The following is a 25,605-nucleotide window of genomic DNA, read 5'->3' as shown; positions in this document are numbered from 1 at the left end:
AAAGGCAAATCAAAAACTCAACAGACTTAGCTTTCATGGCAAGGATAACACAGGAATAGTAGGCTCAAGACTGAACACAACTGAAAGAAAAAGGCATGCTTCTACTGAAGCTGGGGCCACCAAGTGGCTGGGAGAGTCATTACACGGCATTAGGTGTCAGTGCCAGCTAGTGGTTGGGAGAGTCATTACAAGTCAGCACCAACTAGAGGTTGGGAGAGTCATGACAAGCTGGAGCCTTACACCAGTTAATGTCTGGAGCTGCACACAGCCAAATCATCAGACTAGGTAAGCAAGAACAACAGCGAAAAATGGCAGATAGAGCAATAATAACTGACATAATCCATGATAGCATGATATTTTTACTGATATTTGTAAATTGTCTTTCTAAATGTTTCGTTAGCATGTTGCTAATGTACTGTTAAATGAGGTTAAAGTTACCATCGTTTCTTACCGTATTCACGGAGACAAGAGCCGTCGCTATTTTCATTTTTTAAACACTTGCAGTCTGTATAATGCATAAACACAACTTCATTCTTTATAAATCTCTCCAACAGCGGTTAGCCGTTAGCCATGGAGGACAGCCTCAAATTCACTCAGAATAAAACTTTAACATCCAAATAAATACTTTACTTACATAATTCGAAGCATGCATGCAGCATGCATGATGAACATCTTGTAAAGATCCATTTGAGGGTTATATTAGCTGTGTGAACTTTGTAAATGCGCTGTAATATAGTCGACAGCTCGTGTGGCAGGGAGCACGCGATTTAAGGGGGCGGCGCCGAGTGTAAATCAGTGCATTGTTAATGATGCCCCAAAATAGGCAGTTAAAAAAATTTATTAAAAAAAATCTATGGGGTATTTTGAGCTGAAACTTCACAGACACATTCAGGAGACACCTTAGACTTATATTACATCTTGTGAAAAAGCATTCTTGGGCACCTTTAAACATTACACTAACGTGATATCACATAACAGTTTGTTTGTTTCTGTCTTAGTGGGCCGGAAGCAAGAGCTGGATAAGGCACTTGTTAATATGCTGGTGAAAGACTCTCAGCCTTTTTCCATTGTGGATGACCAGGGCTTCAGAGAGTTTGTGGGAAAGCTAGACCCCACATACACTCTGCCATCTAGACAGGCTCTAAAGAAGATGGTGGATGAAAAATATGACGAGAAGAAGACCAAGGCCAAGGCTCAACTGCAGAACGTGGAGGGAGTGAGTCTGACTTCTGATATGTGGACCTCTATTAATATGGATGCATATCTTGCAGTCACTTGCCATTTTGTGCTTGATGATGCAATGCTGGCCACAGTACTTTTAGGAGTGCTGCTATTCCCTCAAGACCACACTGCTGAAAACAATGCAGCTGCCAAGAGGTCTCTCATGGTTGTGTGGGGCATTGAGGGAAAGTTTACATGCCTTGTGACTGATGCTGCAGCTAACATGACAGCCACTGCCTGAAATTTAGCCATAAGGCATGTAGTGTGCATTGCACATGCACTAAATTTGGTGGTCAAAAAATCCATTGACCAAACACCTGGCCTAGAAGATCTGCGCACAAGGGCATGGAAAGTGGTGACCTATTTTAGATCAAGCACTACCGCTAAAGAGAAGCTGAAAAATGTACAACAGCAGATGAATTGTGCAGTGATGAAGCTGATCCAGGAGGTGGACACGCACTGGAACAGCTCCTTCTTGATGCTGCCGTGCTTATATGATGAGAGGCAGACAGTGGGAGCAGCTCTGGCATCGCTCAGAACAGAAGTTAATCCTCTCTCTTCTGACGATTGTGAAACAGTAGCTGCTTGTCTACAAGTGCTGAAACCATTTTACAGGGCAACAGTGGAAATGTCCCAGCAGAAGAGAGTGTCGGGGTCAATGGTCATTCCACTGTTAAAAATGTTGCTTCACACAACTCAGGAATTACTGATCAATACCAACAACGTGACCGCAAAACTGTTGGGACAGAACATGTCTACAACCCTCCTGAATTTGACACGCTTGAGAACTCTACCGTCCTGTCACTGTCCACACTGCTTGACCCGAGATTTAAATGCATTGGTTTCTGCAGTCAAGACAAAGCACAATATGCAGTGCGACGACTGACTTCTGAATGTGCAGCGCTGATGAGGCACACACTGGACACACCTACAAATCCATCTATACCAGCTCCACTTCAACCAGCAGCACCAAATGTACAAAATCCATCCTCCACAGGTAATGTTATAAGTAGGTAATTATTAATATACAGGAGAAAATAAGTAAAAACATTATACAAAATGAAACCTTACAGTGCATATTACTCTCATGTTTCTCTCTTTCAGCTTTTAACCTTTGGAAAAGCCTTGATGAACAAGCAACTATGGCAAGAACCCAGAGGAATTCCACAGTAGATGCTACTGTAGAGGTCCAGCGATACATGACAGACCTTCCTTTGTAAAGATCTAAAGATCCTCTGACCTACTGGAACAAACACAAAATATCTATCCACATTTGTTTAGGCTAGCAAAGCAATACTTATGCATACCGGCCTCATCAGTGCCATGTGAACGTGTGTTTTCGAAAGCTGGAGAAATTGTCAGCAAAAAAAGAAACAGACTCAGTCCAAAAACAGTGGAAAAAATAATGTTTCTAAATAAAAATCTTTAAGTCTCCATCCCTAGTTACACAAGCACCCCCTACCATTACAACACATCCTCTGTTCCCCCAAGCACACCTTCCCCCAACTACCACACTACATAGACTACATTAATAGAATCAACCAATCAATCAATCAAAGTTTATTTACATCATTCACACATACACTCATACAGACATTATTTTGCTATCTACAATTTCGCCACTAGATGTCACTTAAATGAAGCTTTGAATGAATTAACCCATTTTCAAAACAAATGATGAAGTGGTTCAATAATGGTTCATTGCTTCAATAATGGTTCATTGCTTCATTTGGACATCACTAATTTATTGATCCACAACAAGGATAAATATCAGGGCAAGATGGTCAGAACGTGCAACACGTGGAAGGCTTTGGTGGCAAGAAGACGGCAGTGGGCTGGGATCCAACAGGCAGATGGTAATCCAGAGAAAACGGCCGGGTAAGAAATCCACACTCGAACAGAAACTCAACTCACAGGAAACAGGAGACAAAAGGAGAACTGCTGGGAAGGAACACAGCAGACACGTGACTACATATAAGACAGATAACGAGCTGCACCTGTGACTGATCAGTGCAGTTAGTCACCATAGCAACGCTAATGACTGAACTGACACTAACAGCACCCAAAACACAAACACACACTCACACGCAGACAGAGCAAGAATGAGTCAGTGAACCCATGAACCGTGGCAGAAAACAGCATTTTTCAAAGTTTAGCTATCAAAACTTGTGTAGTTTCATCCATTCATTTCTGTGTAGTTTCATCCATTAATTTCTGTGTGATTTTTTGGGTTTGGGGGGAGGGGTTGTGTGTGTGTGGTTATAATATATATATTAGGGTAGTCCTCAAGACAACACCAAAACTGAAAAATGGACTTTCTTCGGGTGCTTTTTGATAAAATGTTTCGCCTTTGCAAGAAAATGATTGGCACCAAATATTTCACTAAATCCGACTTTATTAACCACTGCCACATGTGGGTTAAACATTGTGTTGTGCAAGTATAGATGATCCATGCATGTAAACCATGACTGTTCAAGAGTGCTGCAAATATTAAACAAATAAAATAGTCAAAGCTGGTTAACATAAAGGGCTGGAGACACCTGAGCCATAACAGATAAGGGAAAACAACATACACGTATTAAAATGTCACTGTTCGCATGTCTACAAACCCAGTTTTCCAGTGAGTGAATGACTCAGGTTGACTGTTGAGTCTTTTGCTTTCTCGCATCTAGAAATTGGCAACGATGCCACTCGACCACTTTGAAAACATATTGGCAATCCTTAATATCCAAAATGAGAACAGTGGAATAGTGCAACAGTGAAACCAAGTTATGACAATCCATCTTCTTAGTGTTATTCCCGCTCATTTGCAGGGTCTGAAGTTTTACTGGGACACATTCACATTCACAAATCACTCACACTCAATTTGGCATATCCAATCCAGCTAATCTGCATGTCTTTGGACCAGACAACGGAAGCACCCAGAGGAAACCCATGCTGACTTGGGAAGTACATGCAAACACACATAAAGGACTCCTGGCTTAGCCGGGGGTCAAACAAGTTAGGCCCAACAAGGTCTGCAACCACAGTGAAATTTCTAAAGAAATTAGTTTTAATCAATTTAGAACTCACAAAAACACAATTGAGTCACAGGAAATTAATTAGCATGACAAACCAATTTTACATTTAATTTCTCATTAGCATGACATGGCACAAAACAGAGGTCATGTGGCAGTGGTAAATGCAGTCGAAATCAAATTAATTTTTACTGTATTTATTTTTTTTCTAAGAGGAATCAAAAAAAGCAAAAACACTTTATATATATATATATATATATATATATATATATATATATATATATATATATATATCAAATATATTTCAAATGTTTATTTCTTTTAATTTTGATGATTATAACTAACAACTAAGGAAAATCCCAAATTCAGTATCTCAGAAAATTAGAATATTTTGAAAAGGTTCAATATTGAAGACACCTGGTGCCACACTCTAATCAGCTAATTAACTCAAAACACCTGCAAAGACCTTTAAATGGTCTCGTCTAGTTCTGTAGGCTACACAATCATGGGGGGAAGACTGCTGACTTGACAGTTGTCCAAAAGACGACCATTGACACCTTGCACAAGGAGGGCAAGACACAAAAGGTCATTGCAAAAGAGGCTGGCTGTTCACAGAGCTCTGTGTCCAAGCACATTAATAGTGAGGCGAAGGGAAGGAAAAGATGTGGTAGAAAAAAAGTGTACAAGCAATAGGGATAACCGCACCCTGGAGAGGATTGTGAAACAAAACCCATTCAAAAATGTGGGGGAGATTCACAAAGAGTGGACTGCAGCTGCAGTCAGTGCTTCAAGAACCACTACGCACAGACGTATGCAAGACATGGGTTTCAGCTGTCGCATTCCTTGTGTCAAGCCACTCTTGAACAACAGATAGCATCAGAAGCGTCTCGCCTGGGCTAAAGACAAAAAGGACTGGACTGCTGCTGAGTGGTTAAAAGTTATGTTCTCTGATGAAAGTAAATTATGCATTTCCTTTGTAAATCAGGGTCCCAGAGTCTGGAGAAAGAGAGGAGAGGCACACAATCCACGTTGCTTGAGGTCCAGTGTAAAGTTTCCATACAATCCACGTTGCTTGAGGTCCAGTGTAAAGTTTCCATAGTCAGTGATGGTTTGGGGTGCCATGTCATCTGCTGGTGTTGGTCCACTGTGTTTTCTGAGGTCCAAGGTCAACGCAGCCATATACCAGGAAGTTTTAGAGCACTTCATGCTTCCTGCTGCTGACCAACTTTATGGAAATGCAGATTTCATTTTCCAACAGGACTTGGCACCTGCACACAGTGCCAAAGCTACCAGTACCTGGTTTAAGGACCATGATATCCCTGTTCTTAATTGGCCAGCAAACTCGCCTGTCCTTAACCCCATAGAAAATCTATGGGGTATTGTGAAGAGGAAGATGCGATATGCCAGACCCAACAATGCAGAAGAGCTGAAGGCCACTATCAGGGCAACCTGGGCTCTCATAACACCTGAGCAGTGCCACAGACTGATCGACTCCATGCCACGCCGCATTGCTGCAGTAATTCAGGCAAAAGGAGCCCCAACTAAGTATTGAGTGCTGTACATGCTCATACTTTTCATGTTCATACTTTTCAGTTGGCCAAGATTTCTAAAAACCCTTTCTTTGTATTGGTCTTAAGTAATATTATAATTTTTTGAGATACTGAATTTGGGATTTTGGAAAGTTATGGGAGCTGCAACATTCATGGACAGAAAGGCTCGTCGAGCCGTCTGCAGGTGGCAACTTTCTTAACGTGCTCTCACGGCAGCTGCAGCCCACCAAAAAGCATGTCCCAACAATACAGCAGTTCCACATACACAGCAGCCAGAGGAGCACTCACTGCCGGACACGATGACGTTGTAGCATTGCCACATAAGGGTGATATTTATGCTAGTGTATGATTAACAAGAATGTGTGGTTGGTAATCTATTTTAATTATCACCCTGTGCCCTGTTCCGTTGCTCCTGTATGTGTGTGTGAAACCCCATGTGATCAAGCTCTCGCGAGATTTCGCAGTTCCCTCGCGGCCTACACATCACGTGACCATAACACGGAACTTTAAAGGTATCCTGGTGACCGGCGTCTGGAGCGTTTGTGCTCGCTCCCGACTGCCTACCGATTGTGGAATACGTACCGAACTGTTCACTTTGGAGTTTACTGCCGCCTCGCTTGTGGAGTATTATCTGTGTGTTTTTTGGACTTTGGACTGCTTTCCAGTGAGGATATTTTTAACAGTGTCGGTCATTACCTTGGATCTGCTCACGGACATTCATTCATTCATTCATGGACATTTTCCGGTGAGACTGATTCAATATCATACATACTACAGTTGGACTTTCACATACACACTTTTTTAAACATTTTTTTCTGGTTGTATTGTGGGTCACTAATGTTTCTAAATTGTATAATACATTTGGGTGATTGAAACAAATTTTTGTCTGTCTTTAGGTTTCCTTTTTTTTATATATTTTTTTCCTGAGGAAGGAGCGGTTCCCTCAATTTAGTGTACGCTCTATTCGGAGTGTTACAACGTTAAACACGGATGTCATCGTCATCCAACTCATCCTCGTCAGCCCCGGGGGAGTTGAGAGAATACAACTTTCTCAAACTTCCCAACGAGCTCACCTGCAAGCCCTATGATTGCAGCCACCGTTTCGCCTCAGCACAAACGGGGCCAGAATCACCAGGCACAGATGCGGACACCTCTTCCCTCGAGAAGAGTAAACAAAGACAAACACACAGACAGTGCCCTCAAGCACTGTCTATGTGCGCTCCTCTCCAGACAGAAAACACCCAAAAATGTGTATATCAAGTGTCAAATCCTGGGACACGGATGAACACACTCTCTTGAACGTTTGTAAGGCATATTAAAGAATCCCTTACCGGAGTCGACATAGTCACGATCAGACAGAACAGACCCGAAAGACGAAGAGATGCTGACAGTTTCTCCAGGTGCTCCTTTATACTCTGGGTCAATAGGCCAATAGGATTGGAGTTGTTGGATAGTTTGCTTTCAGACACCGGATCACGTGTGACATTCCCCATTGCGTAATCAACGCAGAGTGAGTTTATGTTTTATGTTGATTCTTGCATTGAAAATCTTCAGTTGGTTCAGCTAAAGTGTCAGTGTTAAAAGACATTTAGTTCACATAATTTGAGATAACTGACAATTTTGCAGCAATGCAGCAAGTTAACATAAAATTTGAGATCTGACCTCCAAAATATTTAGTGTGTTTTAATGGTAAGAAATGGCAAAGCAACCAAACAGATGTCGCAATATACCATCAAACAGGGGACCAAAGGCATGTTGTTTAATCAAATCAAAATTCACTGTATAAAGTGATGACCTGCAATTGTTACCTTAAATAGCTATTTCTGCTTGATTTAACCCATAAAACCTAGTTTTGTTGAAATTGATGTATGTAGGTTGGTTCAGTGATGTTAAATAATATTTTTATATTTGTACCTTTATATTTAGCAATAGTTTGTATTCTGTATATCTTTGAATGTAGCAGCAATGTTCATAAAAACACTAAAACATCTATTAAAATACACTGTAAAAAGATTTTGGAGGTCAAAATGAATGAAAACGAAGAACTGGCAAAGCAACCAGATCGTTTCACACCATCTAACAGGGGACCAGTATCCATTTGTTTAATATAATCACTATTCACCTGATAAAATGGTGACCTGCAATTGTTATCTTATACCTGTTTCTGCTAGATTTAACCTTTTGAACTTAGTTCTTGCCATAAAAAATACACTGTAATAAGATTTTTTTTTTAGGTCAAAATTAATTTTTATGTTGATTGTTTCATTGAAAATCTTTGGTTGGTTTAAGAAATGAAGTGCCAGTGTTCAGTTCACATAATTTAATTGAGCCAACTGAGGATTTTTTAATGCAGCAAATTTTGATGTTTTTGGCTCAACAGTGGAAACATGGCTAGAGAGTCTCTTATATGACGGGCAGGAGGAACACAGTCCAGTCCTAGAAATCTTTTTAAATTGGTGCAAGAAATCAAATCGCACTCTAAACTTCTCCAAAACAAAGGAAATGTCTATTGATTTCAGAGAGCATGAATTATTTTTTAATTAATAGGCAGCCAGTATAATCAGTACAAAATTATAAATATCTTGGTGTACTTGACAATAAGCTTAAAAGGGATATGTGGACTGATCATATACTGTAAGTATGAAGCCACAACAGAGAATACATTTCTTAAAGAAAATACTCTTCAGTTATGTCCACAACATTAGCTTTTGAACTGTTGCCGTCTGGCTGACTGTATTTCCCCCCCATTTTTTTCCCCGTATTTAAAACTGATTCAAATGGTTTTTCCTCAAGCAATTCAAAGTTTAAAATTTTTAATAACTGATGATTTGATCATTATTTTTTTTTTTTTTATTATTTGTACATTGTGTATGCTTATGCCTACTGTGATCCCTGATACCTGTGTGAACATTATATAATTAAAAAGTTAGATAATGACTTCACTGCCAGTTACCTGTTCACACACAGCTCCATTGCAGGCTATGGAGGTCCCCTGTTGGATAACCTATCCATACAACCTGTCCATAAGACATCGGTCAGAGTTGCAGGTCCCCTCTTGGCATGTTTAGTTTTTACTGACTCCCATTTCTCTCCTTCAAAGTGAATGTGTTCCAGGTGGAAGTCCGTTCTGGTTTTGACAAAAAAGTCACACCATGTCATCCCTGTGATTTTCATTTGTCCAATCATCTGATAATAGTATTCATGGCTGGTTGTGAAAGTAAGCATACCATCTGCTCTTACAGAGAGTTACTTGCACTCTAGGACACTGTCTACATCAGGGCATTTGATTTCAAGTAACCCCAGAGCACCAGTGCTGTCAACCACCTTCCAATCAGGAGATGTGCCTAAATGTGGTGCATGGGCATTTATAACAAAGCCACAAGGGTAAACGCGATTGGTGGTTATCTGCTCTTATTGCGCAGCTGCATTTGTCATGATCACCAGGTGGAGTGCCCTGGTTAGCCACCAGAGGGCACTCCATCCCGGACTATTGCCTCACCACTTCGGACTTTATTTCCCATAACCCACTTCCCGGACTCATCATACCTTCATTTCACCCAGCTGTCTTGAGTTTTGTTATTAGTGTCTGTCTATTTATACTGAGTTTGTTTCTGCCTTTGTTGTCGAGTCTTAATCTTTTTTTACCGGCGTTACTGAGCACTTTGTTTTCGTTCTTTGTTTCATGTGTGGACTGTTTATATGGTGTTTGCCTGGATGTACAACGATTTTGGATTTCCCTATTTAATGCTGCAACTGGATCTTACCCTCAAGTCTCAGTGCATTCCATGACATAAGACTCGACCATCTTCAGATCCAGTAGTATGGGGATTCAAATTCTTCCTCCGGCCACTATGAAGGAGCGGATGGCTTGACTTCAGGCTTTGACTGCACTGCAACAACAGGGGATGGAGGTAGGAGGCTTTGCCCAGTCGTTTTGGACCATGGCGGTGGGGCTTGGTTATAATGATGCAGCACTGAAGGATATCTTTAATAACTGCCTTGATGACTCTTTAGCTCTATGGGAGGTTCATCAAATATCTCCATCATCGGGGTCAGTGGGCAACACCGGGTGAACCAGAACCCTTTCACAGAGACTTTCCAACCATGCCTCCCTCAATGAGTCAAGACCCTGGCTTTTTGAGTCCCACTGGTAAGCACAGGTTAAGGAGAAAGAAGTCAGTCCACTCAAGCCTGTGAGTTGAGCTCCTTGCCCTGCCGGTGCCACCCAAGCTGTCTGCCCTGCCGACGCCACCCATGCTTCAAGCTCCACCCCCAAACCTGCTGGAGCCCGCCTGGTCAGTTCCTCCAGCACCACCCTGGCACTCAGCCAGGACACCAGACCTGCTGAAGCCCGCCTGGTCAGTTCCTCCAGCACCGCCCTGGCACTCAGCCAGGACTCCAGACCTGCTGGAACCCACCTTGTCAGTTCCTCCAGCATCGCCCTGGCACTCAGTCAGGACTCCGGACCTGCTGGTGCCCGTCTGGTCAGTTCCTCCAGCACCGCCCTGGCCCTCAGGGACTCTGGACCTGGCCCACCATCCCACCCTCTGGTCCTCCTCCAGTCCACCTCCCTCCTGAGAGTTTTGTTTTATGTTTTCGTTCCTTGTTTCATGTGTGGACTGTTTATATGGTGTTTGACTTCAGAGGAAACGGTGGGTAGGGATCAGTGGAGGTGGTGGGCAACCCTACGATCTACGACCATGAGGCAGATGTCCGAATTCAGTTTCAACTTTGTCCACTGGAGGTCATTAGCAAACTGATCACTTGGTAGAGGGGTTGAAATAGGACAATACATGTTAGTTATGATTCCATGACTAGATCATTTGTAGGTTGTTTGAGGTGGATTAGCTGTTGGTGGCTTCAATTTTGATATTTTAACTGTATTAATAGGTTTAGGGGTTAGACCCATAGAACGTGAGGGAATATGCCATGTCTGTGGCAGGGAGGTTTTACTAACGATGGGTGGAACAGACTTATATTCTAATTTGATATAGTGGGTGCCAGGGTATAAAGTAGCCCAATTTGATGATTGCAGTGACCCAGACCAGCTTTGCAGTTGCATTCTGAATGTCCAATGACAAAGGCACCTTCAGATGGAAATTCCATCTGGAAATAAAGAAACAAAATAGATGAGTCAGTATTTATTCAAAGTAATGACAATATAAAAGGTCCAGCAAGTTGTGGGAAGTCAAGGAACACTCAAACTTTCATACTATACAGGTTTGCTGTTCACCTTATGTTTGGTCCTGGTTGTAGGAAACAATATTCAATCAGAATATCAACTTGCATAATAATTATGCACACACACTATATATGTGCGTATCTATCTATCTACAAAACTATCTACAAAAAAGCTTGTGGGATTCGACATCCATCCTTGGCCCATTTTTCCACATCTAAGATGGTAAATCGTGGCAGCAGCTCCAGGTTGGTAGTCCAAGGCATTGTTGTTTACCTTCAGGGTTTCTTCCCACTCGAGCCTCGCTTTCGATTTCAAAATGGTGACTGTGTAAAATCAGCGTATTAAGAAAGAAGAGAAAATTACATGAAAAAATAAAAATAACCATCAAGGAGGTCATAAGATATGTTTACATGCTGTCACGGCCAGCTCGTTCTTGACCATAACATAAAGAGGATCACACACACAAATGAGTTATTTGAATTGCCATGTTGTTTATTACAAAATTATCTGTTCCAAACAAAATAGCGCAATGTCTAGGGGAATAAATAAACCAAAAGAAAATAAGAATCCAGTGGGTAGGAAAGGTTGGGAAGAACAAAAATGAAAGCAGGTTGGAGCAAACGACTTCTCTGGAGAAACCCGTTCTACCAGAGGAAGTACTGTTGAGTAGATCAGCCGGCTATTTATACTCTCCGCCCATGAATTATCCAATTGGACATTTACGTCACATCCAAACGCCACACTGCCACCACCAGGTGACGAAGGAAAAGACAGGGTCGTAACAATGCTCTAATTTTCATCAATGAATTACATGCTTTATTTTCTTTAACTTTTTCCCCCTGCCCTTAGGTCTGATATAATGACTCACTCTTCTCTTATGTTCTGATCAGGAAACGAATGGTGGTCCTCCTCTTCTTCCTCGGGTGTTTCAATATCACAGACACTGGAAATGAACATAATTGTGATTTCAGTCTTGGCAGTTCATATTGTACTGTTTTGTACAGTTGTCACATCATAGACATTTACATAAACTGACCCTGAAACAACCTGTAATAGCTATCAAATATCTATTGCAGCCAATAAAAAAAAATATACATTGTAAATTATAGGAAAAAAAAAAGTGCAACTGTAAAAAAATGACAGCAATCAGCATATCTATTTATCTATCGGTTTGACATAAATGTCAGTTTGCTTAGGCAACATAAGAGTATTTGTAATATGATAAAACATTACAGTACTATCACATTCAGAGAGGTTTAAATGATTCAATGAAAATATAATTATAGTATACATATTGGTTATTAAAACAAATGTTCTCATAACATAAAATCCTAATCATTTTAAGATTATTCATATTATGTCATCAAACAGGTTAACGCACCCTTGATTCCTCTGAAGTGTCCTCCTGGGCTTGAGTTCACAGCACCATGTAAACAAAGTCAGCACGCTTCCTTGTTTCAGTCTATGCAACCCCATGAGCGAACGAACAATGCAGTCCTGAGTGAAATGTTTGGAGCACACTCTCGTGTTGTCTGTAATCTAATGAGAAAATCGGTAAATTATTTTGATAACGGCCATCCAAAACGTGTGCAACTTGGAAAACTAGCATTAGCTAACTATTTGCTAAGTTATTTCACTTACCTGAAAATGAGGTCCAATATCCCGTTTTACTTTCACAATCCACTCACAACAGGCTTTTGGGTCACTCGGAAAGTGATGAAAGGATATACTTTTATCACTCTTTCCGTTGATAGGATGCACAACCTGGTACACAACAATACGCCATCGCATTCGCAACTCTAAAAAATTCGACAAGCAAATAAACTCTGTTGTTAGAGCTAGTTTTTTTCCAGTTTAGGGGTTTACGGAAATTGAAATCTTTTATATCTTTTAGTGACCTAGAGACAGTTATTCATGTGTTCATTTCAACAAGGCTTGATTACTGTAATGCTTTATATGCTGGGATCAACCAGTTTTCCCTATCACGTTTGCAATTAGTTCCAAATGTTGCAGCTCGCTTTTTGACAGGGAAAAAAAAAAACGTGAACAAATCACCCCTATTTTGGCACACTTACATTGGTTACCAGTCAAATTTAGAATTGATTACAAGGTTTTAGTTTTTGTATTTAAAGCCTTGCACGGTCTGGCTCCAGTTTATATCTCAGACCTTATTTGTCCATACTCTACTCAAAGAACTCTCAGATCATCCTCTGACAAATTATTAGCCGTTCCATTGTCTCGCTTGAATTCTAAAGGCGATAGAGCCTTTTCCGTATTTGCCACTAAGCTGTGGAATTCGCTACCTCAGTCGATTAGGTTTTCCTCCTCCCTATCTGTATTCAGGTCATCTCTGAAAACGTATCTTTTTTTCTCAGGCCTATTCATAATTTTAGGTCTTTATGGGGCGGTTTCCCGGACAGAGATTAGGCCTAGTCCTAGAATAAAATGGCTCTTTAAACCAGATTAACAGAAATCTGCTTTCTCTGTCATGGTTTAAAATAGTCTTAGACTTACTCTAGTCCAGAGTTTAATAAGATGATTTCCTGGAGGAAGACTAGAGCTACTCCAGGACTAAATTGAGGCTTAAATTAAACCTACCAGGAGGCAGATTTAACTTCAGATTAACATTGTGTTTCAAAGAAGACTCATGTATTACTTGGATATATATATATTATAAATAATAATAAAAATAAATAACTTATTTATTTATTTATTTATTTTTGGTGTTGTTCAATTTATTTTGATTTAACACCATTGTTTCTGGTTCAAATGTGATTGCATCATGTTAAATTGACTTGAAATGGTTACTAGAACTCACTTGATGTTTTCATTTTGAAATAACAATCAAACAGGACTTTCACTTCCCATCATGCTTTGCATCGGGCTGAAGTGGGAGAGTAAATGTTGAAAAAGTGTTATTTTATGCATTTTTTTAGAAAGATGAGAATATGGAGAGACTTATTACTGTTTAATGTTCTATTATGTAAAAGTTTTTGTTATGTTAATGTTTTTTGTAGATTACCGTTGTGGTGAAGTGTTGAGCTTGTGCTTGAGTTGAGGACCTGCTAACAAGAATGGCCTTTTTTATATAATGAAGTAACCACTATGATGGTGCTTTGGATCAAACCAGTATCATTTCTAGACTGCCAACACCGATTATCACATGTGTAAATAGTTTTGTTTAGTTTGTTGCTATGTAAAAATAAAACAAGAACATTAATCCTAAGATTATTATTATATAGTCATTTCTCTTTTTTTCACAGCTGATGTATTTTTGCTTGCTTTAAAATAAATTTCTCTTGTTTAGTTTAGTTTTTATATGGGGGTCTTTTTTGCTGCCATTGTTTTTCTTGGATTTGCTTCTCAGTTCCATGCAATTTTAAGCTTTTCTTGTTTTATTCCATCTTTTACAGGCAACCTCTCTCATGCTAATTCAGATTTGCACAGTTGGTCTTAAATTAATCTGGTTTATTTTAATTCAGGACTCCAGGTTTTAGTAATCTATACTTAATCTGTGTTTCAGAAAGCCATTTTTTAAACCATGATTAACTATTCTATATTAAGGCCTATCCTGGCTTAATTTAAACCCTGTCCGGGAAACCACCCCAATGTGTTAAAATCTTAGTCCTGATTTTACTTGGTTTTATGGTTTATGTTGTTGATTTTCATACTTAGTATTTCTTATATGTCTGTTATCTTTTTATTGTGTTATTGTGAAGCACCTTGGTGAGCAGAAAAGCTGCTATGTAAATAAAAGTGACCTTGACCTTTGGATCGCAACAGTCAAAATATTTAATCCAGTTCCATCTGGTTGAAGATCAGATTCATCACGCCAGCATCGAAACAGGTTTGTTGAGGATCTGTGTCTCTGGATGTTGTGTTGATGTGACCTTCACAGCTTGATTTTTCAAGCCCATACAGGATTATTTAATAGTAGCAAAAATGGGTAGTAATATAATGCAAAAATCTCAGATAATGTTACAAAATAAAATAAAAGATGACACACAAGGGTGATGTAAACTGAAGAAACAGTTTTAAATATTAATGTTTATTTTTAAGTTCAACTAAGCTAGTTTTCTTCTCAAAAACTGGCATCCATCCATAGACAATAATGCAGGTGGAAAGTATGCTGCTAATAACCTGTAGCAGCTTCACTGTTAAATAATGGAATTATATGCTCACCATGAAATCACGGTTAATAAAATGTTTTATTATTTGTTGAATACATCCTTTAAAGTCATTAGAAGACCACAGCTAAACCTTGATCTTTTTTTACTAAACTGTCTATTTTTTGTAAAAGTAGATTCAGTCAAAGTTTCTCAAAGGTGTAGAGGTAGTGGTCATTGCATGCATGTTATTGTTAAACAAATGTTCATTTATGCTCATTAATGCTACTTTTCAATCCCTCTACCAGACGGATCAACATCTTGTGGGCAATGTTCCCTCTAAGCTGCGCGCGTGCGCGGCCGCGCAGAAGAAGTAATTGAAGCGCAGAGAACAGACATGAAAATGATTGTAGTAGTTTAAACATAGACAGTAAAAGAAATGGACACAGCGACCCCATTGGAACTCAATTGAGACAAGTGAAGCCCATTTTTAGCGATTTTTAGCACTTCCGTTTCTGACGCGCAGACTCAAACTAAGCTTGATGACGTCAGCAACCTGTCTGACAGATGTAAATCTTCTAGTAGCTGTGCGTGCAAACTGCCATCGTTAATCTTGCAGAGACGGCGAGCTTGAGCGGGGAGTTCTTTGGCGTGAGTGAGCAGGAGTAAGTATTCTGATTAATTATTTTGTATAGTATTTTAAAATGTAACGCCAGTACGCCATATTAAGTTAATGCATACTATTGCCTGCGAGCTTCTCCTCCTGTCTGTACGGTAATTTCTCTACTGTGCGACACAGAGTCGAGTGGTTATGACGCAATCGTTAGCCTATTTTTACAAAAACTGTTTCTACGGGGCCATAATGTAACATAGAAGGTAATGGAGCCCTTTATACATTGTCGTGTATCTTTAGAAATAAATAATGGACAAATGGAGTCTTTAAACGCCTCAGATGTAAAGTTATTCGCTGTCAAAGTGACGCCATAATGAATGGGAGTCAATGGGATGCTAACGCAAGTGAAGTTCTGCTACAAGATGGCGGCACGTGGCCGACTTCAACTTCCAGTCGACTTCCTTGGGCACTGAGTTTAAATGAGAAATAATTGCAGTGCTCTGGACAACCGCTATAGAGTTATTGTCGCTATAGAGTTGGAACCGGTGAATGCGGTTTACAGGTTTCATAGAAAGAGAACGATTGAGGGCGTGTGAGCTGGCTGGCCCTGAGCCAAATCAGTCGCGGTAAGAATACTGTCATGTTTGCGGACTAAATACATCAATACGAGAGGCAACGCGAAACGAAAAGAAATGTGAAATAAAACGTCATGTTTTAATGAAAAGTGGTGGAATTACACTCCCACCACAGCTGTACCTTGCAAACTCAGAATACATAAGTACCTCAGTTTAAATAGATTTGTGTGTGTGGTGGTGCTGTGGGTTTCAGGGATGTTTAGATAACTATAAATGAGATAACGTTCACTTTTCTTAAAAATATTTAGCTATCAGTTTAAATGCTTCAGTTTGTTTTCACTATATAATATATTAAAACAAATGGAAGCATTTAAACTGATATAATACTGTATATCAGTTTAAATACTTAAATATTATATTATATTTTATTATATTATAATGTAAGCCTAATAAAAAAATTGATCTCACAAGGGGATTGTTTAGGGCTCCTTGCCACGAAAAATCTTAACCTCCTGGTATATAAAATCTGTGAGATTCATAAGCAATAAACATGTAATTTTGATGGTTTAACACTGTCTGTTACTAATAATTGACTGTACAAAAACACATTATGGTTGTCCCAAACCATCATTGTAACTGCTCATATTATTATAAAGAATTGAACTGTCCTGCAGGAGGACAGAAATGATTTTTAATAGAATTTCTTGGTAAAGACTGGTACAGTTAATACAGCAATGTGAAAAAATCTCAAATAACCTAAAATGTGCTTAATTTAGTGACTGAACTGCTTGTTTTCAAACATATTATTTAATATATCACCAAGTTACATCAAGGGTCAAATAAAATAGAAACGGCACATTAAAGTTAAATGTTACAGTTGCATGATAAAACCATTTTTGTGTGTGTGTGTGTGTGTTTACGTTCATTGTACAGGTCGGATATAAAGTATGTTTTTGCTCAGGTGGCCAAAATGTGCGCTCAACAGAGAAAAGTTTTGCTCAGTGAGAAAAAAAATTAGAGGGAACATTGCTTGTGGGTGTTGGAGCACATTTCTGAAAGCATGCACATACATGAAGATTTGTTGTTCATTGTAATGACCAATTAGATTTAGCTGGGAGGGGCTTAGCTTATCAATAAATAGAGCAGTATTTCAGAAAGATTCAGTCAGACACTCTTCTCAGACTCATGGTATGTAAGAATATTCATACTTCTTTTTATTGCAAATCTTAATTCTTGAAATAATTTAGCACAACATAATATTCCTCTTACACATGGCTGTTTATTTGCAAAAATTACAACTCTAGTTTATGAAAATAAACATTTACTCTAAAATATAATTTGTTATTTTGATGTTGGCAGATAACTATAGGGATCTTCTACAAGTTTCAACCGAGAAGCCATTACAGACTCCAGGTGAGCTGAATTTACATTAACAATTTTTACAGGAGAGTAAAATTAATTACTTTTTAAATATCAGATAATTATTTTTTATTTGGTTTTGGTAAGATTTGCTTCAGGAATTCATTAATCATTACAATAGTTATTAAACAACATAAATAGTACAAAATAGATGTGGAGGATTAAAAATACAATATGAGCATACAGCCTGCTTTTAAATTAATTTCAATTAATTTATTAAGCGTAATTAAATATGCTTAAAACTGAGAGTAAAAAAAAAAAAAAAATGCCATGGAAATTTTACAGTGGGTTAATGGTTACAAAATGTAAAATGATGAGTGGAACAAACTTTGAATCAATTAAACCAATTGATCAATAGTTTTGGATTTAGATTTTGCTGCATTTACACTGTTGACCATCGAGATCATAGCCCCCTAGCAGCGAACCAATGGAATTTAGAATCATTTCAGAAAAGTTATGACGTACGGAAGCCTCATTTGCTGAAATCACATTACTTTGATAGTTTGATATGCACCTGATGGTGGCCTGATTCACTGATACCATAGTCTAATCTCTGATTAAACTGTTTAATATCAGTCGTTAGATTCTCAGGCAGAAATTCCTGCAGTGCTGTGATACTCTGAAAGATTTTATGAAGTCATTATGCAGAAGATGCTTTGACAGATCATGTAGACATTATGAATCTGAACAATGGTGACTGTCACGGAATGCTCTGAGACTTAAGTAAGATCTGGTTGCAGTTTATTTGGGAATCCAACATCAATGTCATAAGCCAGGCAAAGGGTCAAAACATTTGCAAAATCTACCAGAAACAAGAAACCAGGGGGAGTACTCAGATGAGCAGAGTGACAATAACAAAAACTCCATGAAACTGAATGAAACAAACTGGGTATAAATAGACAGAAACAAATGACATTATTGATAACAGCTGTGTGTAAAATCAGTAATGAGTCTGGGAAGTGGGTGATGGGAAATGGAGTCCGTGAAAGTGACAATAGTCTGGGGTGGAGTGCCCTCTGGTGGCTATCAAGGGCACCACAGCAGGTGATCATGACAGGTGACAATCAAAAAATATTCAGATAAACTCTGAACGTCACCAAACTACTAAATAAGCTTTGTTGATTGTCACTATTGTTGAGATTTATATGTTGTAAAGAATGTAAAAAGAAACAGCTAAAAAAAAAAAATCTGTATAATGACTTTATAATCTGAAGCTGATCGGTTGGTTCTTGTCACATGACCTGCGGTGCGCTTGCGGCATTCTGAAAAGTTGAGAATTTCTCATCGTGATGCGCCTGGAAAACGCACCGCATGCTCGTCTCGACCACGTCGCTTCCATTGTGAGAGCGGCTACGTTTGAAATAACTGACTTGCGCGCGGAAAAGATATGATATGTGAACGGCCCCTTATGTTTTTTTTCTTGCAACCCATGTTTCATAGGGGTGTAACGATTCACTCGTTTTCTTGATGCATCGATTACAAATCCTGACGATGCTAATGCATCGATCTTGAAACATGTTTTTTGAATCGTGAATCATTAATTTTGGCCGATAATCAATGTAAAATGTTAAGAATCGGATTAATCGCGATTCTATAGCGATTAAGTGCTTTAAAATATATAATTACTACATGCACAAATTTAGGGGAGATGTTGTGTGCATCACTCGAGCCCTCACAGCTCTCCTTCACAGACACACGCTGCACTCTTTACTGCCTGGATTGTGCTCACGCTCCGTCTGTAGCTCTCATCGACATGTTTTAGAAACCCGCATTTGAGCTGTCCTCAGGACGGCCACTGTTATTCACATGAGCAGTGGGTCATACCATTGACATTATCTGAGCAATTGAAGTAAAACCCCACTTAAAAGGTGTGCATTTATTGCATGGACAGAGCAAACGCATATAATGTAAGTGTCTAAATGCAGCATACGCACAGTTCCGATGACTGATAAATGAAGTTTAACTTAATGTTGTTAAACTGAATGCATGAAGGAAACTGCTGAAGTAACTATGACATTAACAACACTGAAATAAGAGCGTGTGGTTTATCTATCAATCAGATGCGCATTAAAGTTGTGTTCGTTACTATAGCAACAGTAAACACCCAGCGCGTTTTCTTTCAGAATAACCATAAGAAATGTATAAAGAGAACAAAGAGGGATTTTCTTACTATTCTGTGAAGAAAAGTTAGTTTAGGATTAGTTGGGATAGTGCATGATATTCTAGGGTAGTCTCTCCATGTAAGCATTAGTATGTTTAATGTACCTGGAACACTTTAATAAGGTTGTGTAGCCATTAACACTGTCCTGCACTATAGTTAACATGAACTAACAATACTTTTAAAGCCTTTTAAAATTTTGGCTTATGTAAATTTCTACAAATACCAATTTTTAGGCAATTAAAATAAAGTTATGTAGCATCATTAAGAACTAACATGAACTAACATTAACAATAGGTCCCCTTTAAAAGAAGAAAAGGATCGCCAGTATGAGGCGTACACGGAGTTTGATCACGTCACCAGAGAGTGCGGTGTGTCCATGGTGGACTACATTGTCGAGTTTGAACGCAGGTACAACAGGCTACGCAAGTTCAAAATGGAGCTCCCAGATGCCATGTTATCCTTCAAACTGCTGGATACGGCCGGACTCAACATAAAAGACAAACAGTTAGCACTCACAGCCTGTCCCAGTGTCTCCTTCCCTGATATGAAGTCAGCTTTGAAAAGAATTTTCGGAGACGTCACATCACCACGCGAGGGCAGCAGTGTGCAGCAGATTGATGACAATGAGTGCGCCTATTATACGAGATATACAGGCAAAAGAGAAAGTAAATCAAACATTCAACAGAGCCATGCGGTGGCACAAGGCACGAACCCCCTTGATAAACATGGCAGAAGAACAAGATGTGCAGTTTGTCAGAGCACATTTCACTGGGCAAAAGACTGTCCAAACAAAAGGGAACATGTTAAAGAGACAACAATGAAGAGCAAAAAGATGAATATGATGAGTGCAACATCAATCTGTTTTCTAATGAGACTCTGTCTGACACAGATATCTTCATGGTGGAGGCTTTGGGGTCAGCAGTGATTGACACAGCCTGCACAAGAACAGTGTGTGGAGAAAAATGGCTGGATGATTACACTAGTGGGCTTCCACAAAGTGAGCTACACAAAATAGTTGGTGAAATTAGTGCAAGACCATTCAGGTTTGGTGATGGCAAAGTTGTTCATTCCACAAGAAAAGTGACCATACCAGTAAAGATAGGTCAGACCAAATGCAAAATAGAAAGTGAGGTTTTTCCAGCAAACATACCAATGCTTTTAAGCAAGGCCTCACTGAAAAGGGCAAGTGCCGTGTTAGACGTTGCACATGATAAAGCAACAATGTTCCAACAGCCTGTTAAACTTGAACTGACATCTTCTGGACATTATTGTGTGAACCTGAGAGATGAGAACAATCAGGACAATAAGGAGACTTAAAGCGAAGAGGAGATTCTCATTGTTTGAGAGAACATGACCACAAAAGAAAAAGAAAAAATCCTTTGGAAACTACACAGACAGTTTGGACACGCCTCAGTTGACAGATTGCAGAAGTTACTCACCTGCTCAGGCACTCAAGACAAAGAAAGCGGCATCATTCTCCAAAACATTGTAAAGAACTGTAACACGTGTACCAGGTACAGTAAGCCAAAACACAAGCCAATAGTTGGTCTACCTATGGCCTTAGATTACAACGAAACTGTGGCTATTGACTTACATGAGCTTGACCACAATGTGTGGTATTGGCCACTTTACCCGCTTCAGCGCTGGGAGTATTGTCACAACGAAAAACCCCAAAGAGATTGTGAAGCAGTTCATTCACTGTTGGATCAGTGTTCATGGTCCTCCGCGCAGGCTGTTCAGTGACAATGGAGGTGAATTCAATAACGAAGAAATAAAGGGCATGGCTGAATAGTTCAACATTGAGATCAAAACAAGTGCAGCTTACAGCCCATGGAGCAATGGGCTTTTGGAAAGGCATAATCAAACTCTCACTGATATGTTGCTGAAAGTCAAAAAGGACAACAACTGTGACTGGACAACAGCGCTAGATTGGGCACTAATGGCAAAGAACTCTATGCACAATGTACACGGGTACAGCCCCTACCAACTAGTGTTTGGTCGGAATCCAAACTTGCCCTCCGTGCTCAATGACAAACCCCCAGCCCTGGAGACCAGTGTGAGCTCCTGGGTAGCTCAACACATTACAACGCTACATGCTATGAGAAAGGCATTCACAGAGGCAGAATGCTCCAAGAGACTCAGAAGAGCCCTTCGCAAACAACTACGGCCAGTTGATGACAGGTATGTCACAGGGGACAAAGTCTACTACAAGAGGATGGACTGGACTGTAATGAGTGGAAAGGTCCGGGTACGGTGATAGGCCAAGATGGGGCTGTTGTATTTGTGAGACATGGGGGATCCTATGTACGGGTCCATCAGTCTAGACTAAGAAAGGTGACTGAGACTCAGACTAAAGTGGATGAAACAAAAACTGAAGTAAAAACAGTTGAAAATTCTACAGCATCACCAGCAGCAGATCTCTGTGAAAATGAAAGTGACAATGAGGACGTGACTCAAGCAGAGATTGAGTCACATAATGCTGCGATCATTGAACCTCCTGATGCAGCAGAGCCAGCTACAAGGGGAAGTCATGAGCAGTCTCAAACACCACAAGCAAGTTCCTCCTGTGAAAGCCTTAAGATAACAATTGGCCTGGTGGTTAAATATATAGACAATGAAAGTGGTCAAAGCCAAACTGGAAAAGTCCTTAGCCGAGCAGGAAAAGCTACTGGAAAACACAAAGTCTGGTACAACTTGCAGTTCATCTAGCCAGAAGAACTAGCTGGTACATCACGGTTGGTCAACCTAGGTATAATGGACAGTGTTCAAGTGATTCCCTCAGAGAGTGAGGAGTGCACTAGCAAGGGGGAGGATGTATTTGTTGTGCATGATGATGTCTTTGTATCAGCAAAACATGCAGAACTCACCAACTGGAAGAAGAATGACGTGTTTGAAGAAGTCACAGATGAAGGTCAGAAATGTGTCTCAACAAGGTGGGTGTGCACACTTAAAGAAACAGCTGCAGGGGTTGTGCCTAAAGCCAGACTAGTGAAATCCCTCAGCTAAAAGCAGCTTTTCAAGTTGGACGAGAAGAGCATGACGACTTCAGCTACATTGGAATGGAAGTTAATTCTGTGGAGGGTGAGATACAAGTGCAACAAAGAGCATACATCTAGAATTTGCAGACTATCCCTATTGATCCCACCAGAGCAACCCAGCGTGACGCAACCTTGACAGATAGTGAAATGGACATGTTAAAGTCAAAGATTGGACAAATATTGTGGGTAGCAAGACAGAGCAGGCCAGACATTATGTGTGACATATCCATCCTGGCATCTAACACCAAACATGCAACTGTTCAGACTCTGCACTAACAAACTCATTAGGAAAGTCAAATCAGAAGATGTCGTGTTGAGGTTTCAGTACCTGGGTGAAAACAGTTCCCTCAAACTTGTGGTGTACAGTGATTCCTCTATGGTAAAACCTCTCTGATGGAGGCACACAGGGTGGACATTTCATCATGCTTATGGGTAAAAATGGAAAATTCTCACCCATATCTTGGCAGTCCAAGCGCATCCGGAGAGTCGTGCGGAGTACATTAGCAGGAGAAACTCTGGCCCTTGCCGATGGGATTGATAGTGCAGTTTTTCTAGCTACTCTCTTCTCAGAAATCACCACCGGGGACTGTTTGTCCAAAGCTGTGCCCATTGTATGTGTTGCAGACAATCATTCTCTTCTCGACGCAGTTAAATCAACAAAATCTGTCACAGAAAAAAGACTGCGTCTTGAGATCAGCAGTATGAAGGAGCTCATACACTCTGGGATTATTCAGCAGGTTGTGTGGTCCGCCACCAAAGAGCAGCTGGCTAACTGCTTGACCAAAAAGGGGGCATCAGCACTTGGACTACTTAGGGCACTCAGTGAAGGTGTTTGCAAACTTAAAATCTGAATGAACTGTGCAATACTTTGACTCTTTTGTGTTTAACTAACATATACATTTCCTTGTTTACCTGTTCTGAAAAGTAATGTTTACAAGCTGCATTCTTAAAGTACTTTTCTTTAAAGAAAAAAGGGGAGATTGTTAAGTTATGTTTTCCCTTGTACCCATGAGGTTTTGTGAGTAACGCAATGTTTGAAGTATTCTGTCAGTTCGCGCAAAGTCTGCTTGTAACTGGTGGGCAAACGTGAAGGGAGTAAAAAGTTACCGCTTAAAACAAGTCTGTTTATTGAGTCAACAACTTGCTGGCTGCGGGTTTGATTCTGGCCTGTGATCCCATTACCTCTTTTTCCCCTATTTATTGTCTCAATTCAATAGCAAACTAAAAAAAAAAAAAAAAACAACAACTGGAAAATTATGAGAAGTATGCTTTTTACTATAGAAAGAGAAAGAACAAACTGATAGACATGATGTGTTTCTCACATTTTTTGGAGGCATGTTTACTAAGAACACATCAGTTTTTTGATAAGTAGTGCTCTTCCCCTTTCTTAGTAAGACACCTTTAAATGTTGATGAAGAAGCAGAACAATACACAGACGACACATCACAACATAGCCACAAGCGCAAGTATATTAAAAAACCATTGGAATATTTAAAAGTGTCCAATATTAAGTTAGCAAGTACTAATTAGAATATTATTTAATTGTTTGTATGTCATATTCTGCTATTTTGTTTATTGCAGCATTCCACCATTCTGTCCATGACTTTTTCATGAGAATCTCGTTCTTGTTCAAACTGCAAACATTGAGAACAAGACACCAGAACATATTCAAAGGCATTAAATAAACCTCAAAAGATGTCTTCCACAACTACGAGCAGTCTGACCAAATCTCCTTTTTTCAGTACTTTTTCAGGAAACATTTTGACAATTATACTAGAGATAGTGACAGATTACAAATTTGCATGTCCGTGTGACATTGAGATGAATACAAAACTAACAGGCCTAATCTTTAGTTCATTTGCATTTCATATTTTAGCTTTAATGCTCTGTCTCTATTTTCGGTATGTTCAGTCAGAAGAGGATAAGAAGAAATCTTTATTCAATATCCTCAACTTTCTGTTTCCACCTATCCTGTGGATCATTTTGTTGCTGTTTGACGGGGATTACATAGCCTGTAGTAAAACAGACTGGAATGGAGATTATGTTCTTGATGACAAACTAAATAGAAAATGGTGTAAACCTACCGAATTGATCCCTGGAAGAAATGAGACTGAACTACAAAACCTGACTCTATCTTTTATTTATGAGTCACAGGTAAGTCATTTTGTATCTTCAGATTATATAATGGAGTTGCATAGTATTAGTTAAAACAAATGATTTCCATAATGTACTGTTACTTGGATAGAGCATCAACAAAAAGACTCCTGACATTCATATGTTGCAGAAAGTGCTCTTATATTCCAATATATAATGGACTGATTTTTTTATTCTTCCCCTCCCCAGCTTGTTGGCTATATTGTGCTTCTGATCCACAGCATTTTAGTGGTATTAGCTTTGTTCATTTGGGTCTGCAGCAACTTACTGAGAAAAGACAAAACCACAGACTGATGAAGAAGACAATCAACGGTTATAAAATTACTTTCCAGTGCTGCAGAAGGAGAATGAATATTTCAAACTTTATAATAACCTTTATAATACCTGAATTTGAGTTTAAGGCACCATTTAATCTGTCATCATTTAATCACAATTGTTATTTCAAACCTGCATGAATTTTGTGTGAACTATGCCTTTAAGAACAATATGAGAAAGAGTCAAAGATCTTTTCTTTATTTTTTCCTTCATATTTGAATAGTTATCTCTATAACTTTCTGATGCTAAATGCT

At 39.4% G+C, this 25,605-nt stretch overlaps 2 long non-coding RNA genes across 2 annotated transcripts; both read left to right on the top strand.

Annotated features, from left to right (window-relative positions):
* Positions 1-2,022: 2,022 nt before the first annotated feature.
* Positions 2,023-2,655, top strand: LOC125245954. The gene is made up of 2 exons (XR_007179646.1): positions 2,023-2,218; positions 2,326-2,655. It is a non-coding gene; the product is annotated as an uncharacterized LOC125245954 (long non-coding RNA).
* A 14,778-nt stretch (positions 2,656-17,433) lies between these two features.
* LOC125245938 lies at positions 17,434-25,337 on the top strand. Its single transcript, XR_007179631.1, has 5 exons — positions 17,434-17,452; positions 17,624-17,677; positions 24,274-24,348; positions 24,464-25,036; positions 25,226-25,337. It is a non-coding gene; the product is annotated as an uncharacterized LOC125245938 (long non-coding RNA).
* Positions 25,338-25,605: the final 268 nt, after the last annotated feature.

This window comes from Megalobrama amblycephala, linkage group LG14 (assembly GCF_018812025.1).
Source record: "Megalobrama amblycephala isolate DHTTF-2021 linkage group LG14, ASM1881202v1, whole genome shotgun sequence".
NCBI classification, from domain to species: Eukaryota; Metazoa; Chordata; class Actinopteri; order Cypriniformes; family Xenocyprididae; genus Megalobrama; species Megalobrama amblycephala.
Note: the sequence above shows the minus strand (reverse complement) of the source record. Positions and strands in the feature narration are given on the sequence as shown.